Raw genomic sequence first — 15,724 nt, 5'->3', positions numbered from 1 at the left:
GACGAAACCTTAAGCATCACCATATCGCCTTCTTGGAACTCAATTAATCGCCTACGTCTATCGGCATACGACTTTTGCCTATCTTGAGCCTTCTTCAAATGTTCCCGAATCAAATCGATCTTGCTATTGGTCTCTAAAAGCAAATCGATACTCCCGATCTCTCTTTGACCCACTTCTCCCCAAAAAACGGGAGTTCGACACCTACGCCCATAAAGCATTTCATAAGGTGGCATCCCGATACTAGTATGATAACTATTATTGCACGAGAATTCCACCAAAGGCAAATGCTCATCCCAACTACCACCGAAGTCAATGATGCACGCCCGTAACATATCTTCCAAAGTTTGGTTCGTACGTTCGGTTTGACCGTCCGTTTGAGGATGATACGCCGTACTCAACTTCAATTGCGTACCCATATCTTCATGAAACTTTTCCCAAAACCGAGATGTAAAACGGGTATCTCGATCCGAAATAATAGATATAGGAACCTCATGTCGCGAGACCACTTCCTTGATAAACAACTTAGCCAAGGCCTCCGACGATATCGCTTCTTTAATGGGAAGAAACAAAGCGCTTTTTGTCAATCGGTCAACTATAACCTAAATCGAATCGAATTGGGTTCTCGCCGTTTTAGGTAACTTGGTAATGAAATCCATGGTAATGTGTTCCCATTTCCGCTTCGGGATTTCTAACGGTTGCAACTTACCATACGGCTTTTGGTGTTCGGCTTTTACTTGTAAACACGTGACACATTACTCAACATACTTCACAACATCACGTTTCATGCCCGGCCACCAATAACCTTTCTTCAAGTCATGATACATTTTTGTCGCGCCCAGATGAATGGAATATTTTGACTTATGTGCTTCATCAAGTAGCACCCGTCGGTAATCACCCATCTTAGGCACCCACACCCTTCCTTGAAAAGACAACAAACCACGCGGGCCCATAGTAATGAACTCCGATTGGCCCACGATTCGTTCCACATGCTTATTGTGAACGTAAGCCTCTATTTGAATCTCGCCAAGCTTCTCAAGAAAATCGTTGGAAATAATCAAACGTAACGACCCCACTTTTATTGCCGGATGTTGACTCTTTCGACTCAACACATCCGCGACAACATTCGCCTTACCCGGATGATAAAGTATTTCACAATCGTAGTCTTTCACCACATCCATCCACCTACGTTGGAGATAATTCAAGTCTCGTTGATTAAAGAGATGTTTCAAACTCTTATGATCCGAATAAATATTACACTTGACACCATACAAGTAATGGCGCCAAATTTTCAACGCATGCACAACCGCCGCCAACTCAAGATCATGAGTCGGATATCTCATTTCGTGTTCCTTTAATTGTCGAGAGGCATAAGCGATGACTTTACCTCTTTGCATCAGAACACACCCGAGCCCATTTAGCGAAGCATCACAATAAACCATCATATCTTCCACACCTTCCGGTAATACTAACACCGGAGCTTGACACAACTTCTCTTTTAACCATTGAAAAGCAATTTCTTGCTCGTTCTCCCAATTAAACTTAGCATTCTTTCTCGTCAACTTCGTTAATGGAGAAGCAATCTTAGAAAAGTCTTGGATAAACCGACGATAATAACCGTCCAATCCGAGGAAACTTCGGATTTCCGTAGGCGTAGTCGGTCGTCCCCAACTCTTCACCGTCTCTATCTTCCCCGGATCTACTTGAATACCGTCTTTGTTCACAATATGACCAAGGAATTGGACTTCCCTTAGCCAAAATTCACATTTGGAGAACTTAGCATACAACCTCTCCTTTCGTAAGGTCTTCAATACTTCACGCAAATGACGTTCATGTTCGTTAATACTTTTCGAATAGACTAGTATGTAGTCGATGAACACTATTACCGACTTTTCCAACATAGGTTGGCACACTCGGTTCATAAGATCCATGAATGCCGCTGGTGCATTCGTAAGACCAAAAGGCATCACCACAAACTCAAAATGCCCATACCGCGTTCTAAAAGCCGTTTTCTCAATGTCTTCCTCACGGACCCGCATTTGGTGATAGCCGGACCGTAGGTCGATCTTAGAGAAATACGTTGCACCTTGAAGTTGGTCAAACAAATCGTCAATCCGAGGCAATGGATAACAATTCTTGATCGTCACATTATTCAACTCACGGTAATCAATGCACATACGCATACTACCATATTTCTTCTTCACAAATAACACCGGAGCGCCCCACGGTGAAGCACTCGGTTGAATAAAACCCTTCTCGAGCAATTCTTGAATTTGATTTAACAACTCTTGCATCTCCGTTGGTGCTAAATGATAAGGAGTTTTAGCAATGGGGGTAGCCCCCGGAACCAACTCGATGCGAAATTCAACTTGTCTTTCCGCCGGAACACCCGGTAACTCATCCGGAAAAACATCTTCAAACTCATTAACCACCGGAATTTCACGAATAGGTGGTGGCTCATTACAAGTATCAACAACATGAGCAAGGAAAGCCATGCCACCGATAACAACATGACGACGTGCCCGTGCAAGTGCATATCAGCACCGGTCTCCTCCGCCTATCACCATGAATAACCAACTCTCCCCCACTTGGGGTCTTCACACGAATAAACTTATCATGGCATGCAATATCGGCTCTATAACGATCGAGCCAATCCATACCAACGACAATATCAAAGTCGCCCAAGGTCATTGGAATAAGATCAATTTTAAAGGTTTCGGCACCAAAAACAACATCACAATTTTCACACACATCGACCACTAGCACCGTCTTGCCGTTCGCTATTTCGACTTCTACCGGACGACTTAACTTAGCTAACGGTCTATAAAGTTTAGGAACAAATCTAGGAGACACAAACGACAAATTTGCACCGCTATCAAAAAGAATCCTCGCCGGATTAGAATTAACCATGAAAGTACCTGAGACAACTTCGTTTGATTGTTTAGCTTCATCATTAGTCATCAAGTAGTTGCGACCCCTAGCCATACCCGCCGCCTTCTCTAACCGCTTCACATTATCATTTCGCAAATCGGGACACTCCGGCTTCTTATGCCCCTCTTTGCCGCAATTAAAACAAGTGACTTTGTTTCCGGAAGATGGTTTCGGACACTCACGAGCCATATGACCCAGTTGCCCACAATTGTAGCACGTATAAGAAAACCCGCCGGTAGTGCCCTTCTTTGCACTATTGACACTTTCGGCCCCCCTCTTGCTCTTGCTCTTCTTGCTTGAGGCGTTAGAGTAACTAAAACCTTCAAATTTTCTTTTGGAAAACATGAAATCACTCTTTCTTGGAACCTCCGGCTCAAAACCCCGAGCCAACTCGAACAATTTATCAAAAGACTTAGCCATACCCCGACTAATCTTCCTCTTGTACTCATCATTCAAAGTACGGTAGAAATTCTTCATGAGCTTATGATCATCACCCACATATTCCGGGCAAAAACGAGTCTTTGCCAAGAATGTAGACTTGAGTGTAACCAAGTCCATTGACCCTTGTTGCAAATGGTGCAACTCGTCCCGGATTCTATCGAGATCGGATGAAGTTCGGTATTCTCTGAAAAATTCTTTCTTGAACTCCTCCCATGTCAAGCCCATACATTGTTCTTCACCATACAAGTTGATTTTATCGTCCCAACACAACTTAGCTTCTTCGCGTAACATGCTAGAACCATACCTCGTCTTCTTTTCGGGAGGACATTCCGCAGTACGGAAAGCTCCCTCAATATCGGAGATCCAACATGTACTTTTTAAAGGATCCCGCACCCCATTAAACATCGGGGGTTGAGCATCCTTGAAGTTCTTGTAGTGGAAGTCCCGCCTTCCTTCACCTCCTTCACCGCGAGGATAGATATTCCTAGCGTCAAGGGCCTCTTCGATAGTGGCCTTCATTCGTTCATTAATTAGATCGGTTATTTGCTCATCAACTGAATCTTGAAAGATCTTTCGAACGTCCGCAAGAAAATCCGCTTTTAACTTCTTAAAGACGGCCTCGACCTTGGTTGAGAACTCGGCGTCCCCGCTTGTACTTCCATTATCATGTTCGAAACCGTTTCAAATCTTCATTCTATAAAACGAATTAGGTTAAACCACCAAACGGAAGGAAAAATTATATATATATACATACACATACGCCACACTACTCCATCTCGCTCAACAATCGCCGTACATTACTTGTTTGACACGATTTGCGCTCGTAACAATGGTAGCTAATCATTGTTACGCGAGCACATCGCATTAACTGTAGTGACCCGAACTTTTCCATGTTTATATATATTAATTGAGATTGATATTTACATGATTAAATGTTTCTAACATGTTAAGTAATCAAACTTGTTAAGACTTGATTAATTGAAATATGTTTCATATAGACAATTGACCACCCAAGTTGACCAGTGATTCACGAACGTTAAAACTTGTAAAAACTATATGATGACATATATATGGATATATATATATATAGTTAACATGATACTATGATAAGTAAACATATCATTAAGTATATTAACAATGAACTACATATGTAAAAACAAGACTACTAACTTAACGATTTTTAAACGAGACATATATGTAACGATTATCGTTGTAAAGACATTTAATGTATATATATCATATTAAGAGATATTCATACATGATAATATCATGATAATATAATAATTTAAAATCTCATTTAATATTATAAACATTGGGTTAACAACATTTAACAAGATCGTTAACCTAAAGGTTTCATAAAAACAATTACATGTAACGACTAACGATGACTTAACGACTCAGTTAAAATGTACATACATGTAGTGTTTTAATATGTATTTATACACTTTTGAAAGACTTCAATACACTTATTAAAATACTTCTACTTAACAAAAATGCTTACAATTACATCCTCGTTCATTTTCATCAACAATTCTACTCGTATGCACCTGTATTCGTACTCGTACAATACACAGCTTTTAGATGTAGGTACTATTGGTATATACACTCCAATGATCAGCTCTTATCAGCCCATGTGAGTCACCTAACACATGTGGGAACCATCTTTTGGCAACTAGCATGAAATATCTCATAAAATTACAAAAATATGAGTAATCATTCATGACTTATTTACATGAAAACAAAATTACATATCCTTTATATCTAATCCATACACCAACGACCAAAAACACCTACAAACACTTTCATTCTTCAATTTTCTTCATATAATTAATCTCTCTCAAGTTCTATCTTCAAGTTCTAAGTGTTCTTCATATATTCTACAAGTTCTAGTTACATAAAATCAAGAATACTTTCAAGTTTGCTAGCTCACTTCCAATCTTGTAAGGTGATCATCCTGTGACGACCCGGGAATTTCCGACCAAATTTAAACTTAATCTTTATATAGTTTTGACACGATAAGCAAAGTCTGTTGGGTTTAATCTCAAATATTTTGAACTAATTCATTTATTCATTTGACCTTCGACTGCTCTCGACGATTCACGAACAATTAATTGTAAATAGATATGTGTGTATGTATATATAAATAATAATACGAAATATAAATTTGAAGTATTATATGTTGTTATTATTAGAAATTAATAAAATAAAAAAATAGGATATTATAATAATTATTATTTGAAGGATATCTATATATATAGTATATTAAATATATATTGTGATCTATTTAAGAAACGACAGAAACACTCAATTGTCATTCGATCAATATAAAACAAGTAAAATATGAACTTATATGATTTTTAAAAATAAATGGTGATCCGAAAATGAGTTATATCAATTATAGGCTTATTAAAAATGCACTTAGGAACTAATTATTAAATTTGAAAACTTTTTATATTTTACCCGAGATCGAGCGCGGACAGTTGAATTAATTTCTATTCAATAATTTTAAACAGTTAGTGATTGATTTTACACTCTAAAAGACCGAAATAAATAAATATAGTTAATATAAAAAAATTTAGAATTTTTTTTAAAACTTTTATCCTCCTCTGATTAATAACGGAGTACGAAGTTCAGTCCGTAAAAGAAATAGTACAATAATAATTCAGGCGGCTTAACTGTTTCTTTCTTTTCTACACGTTTCAGTGTTAATATTATTATATGAATATTATTACATCATATGAAAGGTACTGAATGTGAGTTGTCTTCCATTTTCAAGAGTGTGACTTAATGTTTTCTTTATATATCTCTTTCTTTACTTTCTAGTGATATACACACACATTTATATAATATAATATGCAACTTTGCCTTCTTCTTTTTTTTGAATTTATGTTCGTGTACCAAACAAGACCCACTACTTCATCCTTTTTATTTATATTTCTACATGCTTGCTATATGTGTTTCTAATCAACCATCTTTTGAACCGAAGATCAAACAACATCCTCTTATTTCTTTAGTGAACCCACACCTTCAATGGATACCTGCTGCTGTCTTGTTGTTATAATACCGCTGCTGCAACCGCTGTTTGAAAACCACACAACCAACCATCATTAAATCACCACTTTCACTATATCTCACTCGATACATTTCTCTCTCTCTCTCTCTCTCATTTTCTTCGCAAATCACTACCGGCCACCATGAACTGTCATTTAAACACCACCACAAACACCTTGATGAATTGTTCACTGCTGCTGTGCAGTCTTCACCCGCCACCATCTTCAACCTAAAATCATCACTCTAAAACACCTTTAACCACCACCCTCTTTAACCACCCCCGAGACCACCATCGTTTTTATTTTTTATTTTTTGTTTTGTTCGATGAAACACCTGCAAAACCCACGAAAGCATACTGCTACTGCAACTACTGCTTTATTTTTTTTATGTTCCTTTTAAAATAGCGAATATGGGATGAAGATGATACGGTGGACAGGTGGAATATATTATACAGTGAGATATCAAAGTTTCCAAACAAGTTGAGCATGTGGGGCAAATAAATATATATAAAAAAAGTGATTATGCAATACCTTTTAAATGTGAGGCTGCGTGAATTTTTTTTTGGCCGAAATCTAGTTTCTTGGTTGGGCTGAGTTGTATATTTTTGAGATCATTTTTTTTGTGAGTTTGGGATATAGAATATTGGGCCGTAAATTATTTGGTGTTATCGGGCCAATACTCATTTTATGTTTTCCAATTTGGACCGTAAGGATTGATGTTGAAATAAAGTGGGTATGCATGATATAATGAACGTGGTAACAAGCATGCTTAGGAATTGACGATGATATATAAGTTGGAAATGATGCATGAAATAATACACGAGTTATTGGATTGATATTGTTATTGATGTTGATATTGACACTGATCGAGTCGATTAAATAATGGTGATGATAATAATATGATGATATAAGAATGATAAATGATAATTACGTTAGATGAAGATTAGGATTTTGATTAGGTTATGATCCTAAAAATGATTAAGTTAATGATAATATAAGTATAATAATAATGATGATGATGATGATGATAACCGAGGTTCGATGATGGCAGTTATGATCAATGAAAGTGGAAGATCTTCATGGTTCGTGAATTCGAGGCCAACCCTGCATCGTTCAGTTGTTCAATGTCGTCATATGTATTTTTACTACAAAATACAGTATCGTGAGTTTCATTACTCCCCTTTAAATGTTTTTGCAATATATATATTTTTGGGACTGAGAATACATGCGCTATTTTTATAAATGATTTACAAAATAGACACAAGTACGTGAAACTACATTCTATGGTTGAATTATCGAAATCGAATATGCCCCTTTTTATTAAGTCTGGTAATCTAAGAATTAGGGAACAGACACCCTAATTGACGCGAATCCTAAAGATAGATCTATCGGGCCCAACAAGCCCCATCCAAAGTACCGGATGTTTTAGTACTTCGAAATTTATATCATGTCCGAAGGAGGATCCCGGAATGATGGGGATATTCTTATATATGCATATTGTTAATGTCGGTTACCAGGTGTTCAATCCATATGAATGATATTTTTGTCTCTATGCATGGGACGTATGTTTATGAGAAATGGAAATCTGGAATCTTGTGGTCTATTAAAATGATGGAAACGATTGTTTAAGTTAAACTAATGAACTCACCAACCTTTTGGTTGACACTTTAAAGCATGTTTATTCTCAGGTACGAAAGAAATCTTCCGCTGTGTATTTGCTCATTTTATAGATATTACTTGGAGTCATTAATGGCATATTTCAAAAGACGTTGCATTCGAGTCGTCGAGTTCATCAAGATTATTATCAAGTCAATTATAGTTGGATATATTATGAAATGGTATGCATGCCTGTCAACTTTCGATGTAATGAAAGTTTGTCTTTTCAAAAACGAATGCAATGTTTGTAAAATGTATCATATAGAGGTCAAGTACCTCGCGATGTAATCAACTGTTGTGAATCGTTTATAATCGATATGGACTTCGTCCGGATGGATTAGGACGGGTCCTTTCAGTTGGTATCAGAGCGGTGGTCGTAGCGAACCAGGTCTGCATTAGTGTGTCTAACTGATAAGTCGTTAGGATGCTTTAGTGAGTCTGGACTTCGACCGTGTCTGCATGTCCAAAGTTTTGCTTATCATTTTGTGTCGAAAATCATCTGCTTATCATCCTTAGGAAATTACCTACTTATTATTCTTAGTCTAGACATGTTTTACTGCATTGACTGCATGAATAGTGTATCTGACAATTCATATCTTAGCGTATCTGACAATTCATATCTTAGCGTATCTGACAATTCATATTTTAGCGTATCTGACAATTCATATCTTGGCGTATCTGTTACTGTAGACCTTGCCTGATATCTCTCGTAAATTTCTCCTCAATTTAAGGGATCCTGGTACTATATATATCTATGTAAATTATGCATTGAGAATACCATCCAACTATTAATTACTATCACTAAACTCTTCATATCAAAAATCTTTCCTGAGATCGCGTAAGATGGCCTCTACGAATCGATCAAATTCCTCTGACTCCGAAGACAGCGTGACAGGAGCACATCAATCAGTCAACTATCGTGATTACTGGAGAAAATGGGGGTGGGTTCGCGACATACTCACTCTATGGAGAAAGGAAGAAGGTACTCCATATCATGAATCGAATCTACCACCTAACCTTGGAGTACTCGACCCGCTCACTGGCGAACCTATTCGCAACACCGTTTATACCCTTTTTGCCAGAATTTTTCGTCTTGAGACTACCATTAATGGAACTAGAAAAGATATCCAATCTCTACCTCACATTGATAACCAACCAGGGTTAGTAGAAGAAGTTAAAGAACTCCGAGCTCGAGTGTTAACTTTAGAGAGCACGGTACACAGTCTGCAAACACCAGCAGTATCACCAACACCAGTCACATCACCAACCTTAGCACCAACAACACTAGTACCACCAACAACAACATCTGCATCACCAGCTTCGACATCTCATTCTATACCTCAAGTATAATCATCGTTCTACGTATCGTTCTATCTATTTTATTTTCGTTCGACATGGCGATTATGTAATCTTTAATGTTTTAGAAATTATATATTCTTGCTCTAATGATAAATCAAATGAGATCAATATCACATTAACTCATTTAATTCATGATTACATCTAAAGAAAATATATACGTATATATGTTTTCATAAAGATTGTAATTAAAAATTCTTTTGTACAAACTATTAATGGTGAAAATATTTTAACGGGTAGGTAACACCCGAGAAGTATTTAGATATCACATTAATAAGTTACACTGTACATTCTTCGGAATTGATTCAACGATCATTTACTATCCTATTTACAACCACCGATTTACGTATCCGTTCACCAAAGAATAACTATTTTCATTCAAATTCAATTTCATATTTGGATTTTGATCTATCAGAATCCAACAAGTGGCATAATGAAGAAATAATGGACACAATAAAAATTGATTAGAAACAGACTAATTGACAATATGAAATTTTGTTAAGAAACCACGCTAACAAAATCCTAGCTAACTGTTCCTAGCTAACTGTTAATTCCATATTACATTTTATTTATCGCAATTTTAATTCTCGCAATTTTATTTATCGTCATTTAATTTCTGTTATTTACTTTACGCACTTTATTTATCGTCATTTAATTTCTGTTATTTATATTATGCACTTTAAATATCGGGACACGTATACAAAGTTTTGACATATCATATCGACACATCTATATATATTATTTGGAATCACCATAGACACTCTATATGCAGTAATGATCGAGTTCTCTATACAGGGTTGAGGTTGATTCTATAATAATATATATACTTTGAGTTGTGATCGAGTCTGAGACGTATACGGGTCACGACGCATATTAATTAATTCGAATATTGTATATTAAACTATATGAATTATTGGACTGTTACTGTGGACTATCGACTGTGGACTAATAACATTGGACAATTAAAATGAATTAAAATATTGATTATAATATATGAAACTAAACAATTTTTCAAGTTGCCACTTGATTTCGTCTTAAACATCATTTGTATCTTCACGACTACATTCTGCGTTCAAACCTTTCATGATTCTTGAAAACACCTCAATCAAGAGGATGAACCAACCGCACTTCATCTGTAGAAGAAAAGATAGATACATATAGTTATGCACCTGAAAACACTCAGAATCTGAGTAAACATTTAACACATATCTGTGCTAATTCCTTTAGCTTTATTATTACCGAAAATAACTTTGCAATCTCTTTCCAAATTAGCCAATTTTGTCACAGCTTCATCAAGTCAACTTCAATTTTTCGTTCTAAACTACCTTATTATAACCTTGATATATATGCGTACTCTTTTATTGTTACCGTGGAACCTTTCATATTCTACCATATTACCAACAGACGTACCAACAACCTCGTTGCTTCTTGGTTTAAATCTCTTCGATAAATCATTATATTTATTCATTGAAACCCTATCATATACTTATCCGCATCATGTAACGAGAACTGCCATACCAATTACCGGGAATCAGAAATCAATACTTTGAAAACTCACAGCATATCTACAACAACAGTTATATGTATAACATTTACCTCTTCGAATTATGGTCTTTCATTCTGAAATTCTGAACAGCACTCAGTCTACAAATCAATGCATTGAACTTTGAAAAAGCTGAATGAAGCAGCAGAAACTGTAGACAACCGTAAATGACCTTTATATTTGGAAGTTTGATGATAAAGAATAGTATATTGGAAAAGCTCAGAAAAGTTGGAACTGGAAATCGGATTGAGCAAACTACGAAGGAGTCTCTGAACAAATCACAAGGACTAAACTTGTACATTAAGAATCCTGATGATTCTATTTCTAATGAAATCTTTAGCGAATACCTTGCTTCTGACTCCAAACTCTTGCGGACAAATTTTCTTCACCATCCTTCGATATTAGGAATTCCAAGATATCATCGTATCTTTCATTATAAATATCCTCCATATTTTGAAGATATTTTCATAAATATTCTTATCTGAAATCATTAATCTTTTCGTGCTATCGGTGTTACATCATATAGAAACTGTTAGTTTCTATATTCTGTAAAATTTCGAGCTTAAAATATGAATGTTATTGAAGTAATGTTGGGAACTGATGCATGAGTTAGTATAATATAATGACACTTGATCAACGTGATTATATTACATTGAGTCATGCTGAGTTTCTAATAGAACGTGATGATTCACAGATCATAACGTCATCATGTGCCATGTTACATAACTCTTTCATTTTGCTTAACTTCTGGACATATCAAGAAAATATACTCTTGATAGTTCCATTCTCAGTGATTCTGGTAATTTGATAAATCAAATCGTGCTATTACGTTCTTTCTTGTTTAGAACATTAAGTTCATTCGACACTCCATAATTATGAATTCTGGACCATTACTCGTTTTACTAGAAATCGAGAGGAGATTAAAAAGACAAAGAGCTCCGAAATATAAGGGAAGATATAAAACTCGACAACAACACTGAAATTACAATAATTAAAAATTAAAACATCACGACAATTAAAAATTTAAAGATTTCGATTATTAAACTAAAAATACTAGATCAAACTACTTGTCGTCGTCGTCATCTGCGAAGTAGCGTTCACCAGTCATTTCACCATCTGTGAGGTACTCTGGAGACATCGGTATTTCTCTTGCTGCTTCAGCTGATTCATCGAGGTAACGATAACCCAACGTCTCTTCATCTTCAAGAACCGCATACAAAGAAATGCGTTTACCGCGATCTTCAATAGTATCTTTTATAAAGTACCATTGATCATCGGTACACAGAAAACTTGCCCTACAATCCGCATCATAATCGTCTTTATAAAAGAATACAGACGTGAATTCACACGGAACTTTTTCCTTCAGAAAGGATAGCAAGTCTTGTAAACCAACATCACGAATGTCGATATCTTCAAACGAAATACTGTCGCCCCACGTATATTCCTTCATTTGATTACGGAAATCACCTCCGTAATGAACATCGAATGAAACAATCATTGGGGGAAGTGTTAACATTTTGCAGTTTGGGGAGTGTTTAATTTTGATTTTTGAGAAAGGGGGAAATATAAAAGAAAAATAGGTTTGAGTGTTTAAAATGAAGTATATGGTTGGTGTTTTTATAGTGTAAAAATGTCCGTTGGGATAGCCGTTGGAATTTTTTTTATGTTACTAACGGCTAAATATTTGGGCAAGTTTTTGGGCGAAGGTGGACGATGCCCGTTGGGACCTCTCTCACGATAGTTTCATTCATGCTCTTCGAATAATCGAATTATTTTATCTGTATTATTCTATAATGATGAAAACTCAATTTATCAACTCATATTCGTCATGAAAACATTTTTATTGTTAGCCATGACCACCTCACTCAAATTTCGGGACGAAATTTCTTTAACGGGTAGGTACTGTGACGACCCGGGAATTTCCGACCAAATTTAAACTTAATCTTTATATAGTTTTGACACGATAAGCAAAGTCTGTTGGGTTTAATCTCAAATATTTTGAACTAATTCATTTATTCATTTGACCTTCGACTGCTCTCGACGATTCACGAACAATTAATTGTAAATAGATATGTGTGTATGTATATATAAATAATAATACGAAATATAAATTTGAAGTATTATATGTTGTTATTATTAGAAATTAATAAAATAAAAAAATAGGATATTATAATAATTATTATTTGAAGGATATCTATATATATAGTATATTAAATATATATTGTGATCTATTTAAGAAACGACAGAAACACTCAATTGTCATTCGATCAATATAAAACAAGTAAAATATGAACTTATATGATTTTTAAAAATAAATGGTGATCCGAAAATGAGTTATATCAATTATAGGCTTATTAAAAATGCACTTAGGAACTAATTATTAAATTTGAAAACTTTTTATATTTTACCCGAGATCGAGCGCGGACAGTTGAATTAATTTCTATTCAATAATTTTAAACAGTTAGTGATTGATTTTACACTCTAAAAGACCGAAATAAATAAATATAGTTAATATAAAAAAATTTAGAATTTTTTTTAAAACTTTTATCCTCCTCTGATTAATAACGGAGTACGAAGTTCAGTCCGTAAAAGAAATAGTACAATAATAATTCAGGCGGCTTAACTGTTTCTTTCTTTTCTACACGTTTCAGTGTTAATATTATTATATGAATATTATTACATCATATGAAAGGTACTGAATGTGAGTTGTCTTCCATTTTCAAGAGTGTGACTTAATGTTTTCTTTATATATCTCTTTCTTTACTTTCTAGTGATATACACACACATTTATATAATATAATATGCAACTTTGCCTTCTTCTTTTTTTTGAATTTATGTTCGTGTACCAAACAAGACCCACTACTTCATCCTTTTTATTTATATTTCTACATGCTTGCTATATGTGTTTCTAATCAACCATCTTTTGAACCGAAGATCAAACAACATCCTCTTATTTCTTTAGTGAACCCACACCTTCAATGGATACCTGCTGCTGTCTTGTTGTTATAATACCGCTGCTGCAACCGCTGTTTGAAAACCACACAACCAACCATCATCAAATCACCACTTTCACTATATCTCACTCGATACATTTCTCTCTCTCTCTCTCTCTCATTTTCTTCGCAAATCACTACCGGCCACCATGAACTGTCATTTAAACACCACCACAAACACCTTGATGAATTGTTCACTGCTGCTGTGCAGTCTTCACCCGCCACCATCTTCAACCTAAAATCATCACTCTAAAACACCTTTAACCACCACCCTCTTTAACCACCCCCGAGACCACCATCGTTTTTATTTTTTATTTTTTGTTTTGTTCGATGAAACACCTGCAAAACCCACGAAAGCATACTGCTACTGCAACTACTGCTTTATTTTTTTTATGTTCCTTTTAAAATAGCGAATATGGGATGAAGATGATACGGTGGACAGGTGGAATATATTATACAGTGAGATATCAAAGTTTCCAAACAAGTTGAGCATGTGGGGCAAATAAATATATATAAAAAAAGTGATTATGCAATACCTTTTAAATGTGAGGCTGCGTGAATTTTTTTTTGGCCGAAATCTAGTTTCTTGGTTGGGCTGAGTTGTATATTTTTGAGATCATTTTTTTTGTGAGTTTGGGATATAGAATATTGGGCCGTAAATTATTTGGTGTTATCGGGCCAATACTCATTTTATGTTTTCCAATTTGGACCGTAAGGATTGATGTTGAAATAAAGTGGGTATGCATGATATAATGAACGTGGTAACAAGCATGCTTAGGAATTGACGATGATATATAAGTTGGAAATGATGCATGAAATAATACACGAGTTATTGGATTGATATTGTTATTGATGTTGATATTGACACTGATCGAGTCGATTAAATAATGGTGATGATAATAATATGATGATATAAGAATGATAAATGATAATTACGTTAGATGAAGATTAGGATTTTGATTAGGTTATGATCCTAAAAATGATTAAGTTAATGATAATATAAGTATAATAATAATGATGATGATGATGATGATAACCGAGGTTCGATGATGGCAGTTATGATCAATGAAAGTGGAAGATCTTCATGGTTCGTGAATTCGAGGCCAACCCTGCATCGTTCAGTTGTTCAATGTCGTCATATGTATTTTTACTACAAAATACAGTATCGTGAGTTTCATTACTCCCCTTTAAATGTTTTTGCAATATATATATTTTTGGGACTGAGAATACATGCGCTATTTTTATAAATGATTTACAAAATAGACACAAGTACGTGAAACTACATTCTATGGTTGAATTATCGAAATCGAATATGCCCCTTTTTATTAAGTCTGGTAATCTAAGAATTAGGGAACAGACACCCTAATTGACGCGAATCCTAAAGATAGATCTATCGGGCCCAACAAGCCCCATCCAAAGTACCGGATGTTTTAGTACTTCGAAATTTATATCATGTCCGAAGGAGGATCCCGGAATGATGGGGATATTCTTATATATGCATATTGTTAATGTCGGTTACCAGGTGTTCAATCCATATGAATGATATTTTTGTCTCTATGCATGGGACGTATGTTTATGAGAAATGGAAATCTGGAATCTTGTGGTCTATTAAAATGATGGAAACGATTGTTTAAGTTAAACTAATGAACTCACCAACCTTTTGGTTGACACTTTAAAGCATGTTTATTCTCAGGTACGAAAGAAATCTTCCGCTGTGTATTTGCTCATTTTATAGATATTACTTGGAGTCATTAATG

The sequence above is a fragment of the Rutidosis leptorrhynchoides genome, chromosome 9 (assembly GCF_046630445.1).
Source record: "Rutidosis leptorrhynchoides isolate AG116_Rl617_1_P2 chromosome 9, CSIRO_AGI_Rlap_v1, whole genome shotgun sequence".
NCBI lineage: Eukaryota > Viridiplantae > Streptophyta > Magnoliopsida > Asterales > Asteraceae > Rutidosis > Rutidosis leptorrhynchoides.
This window is presented reverse-complemented; position numbering follows the sequence as displayed.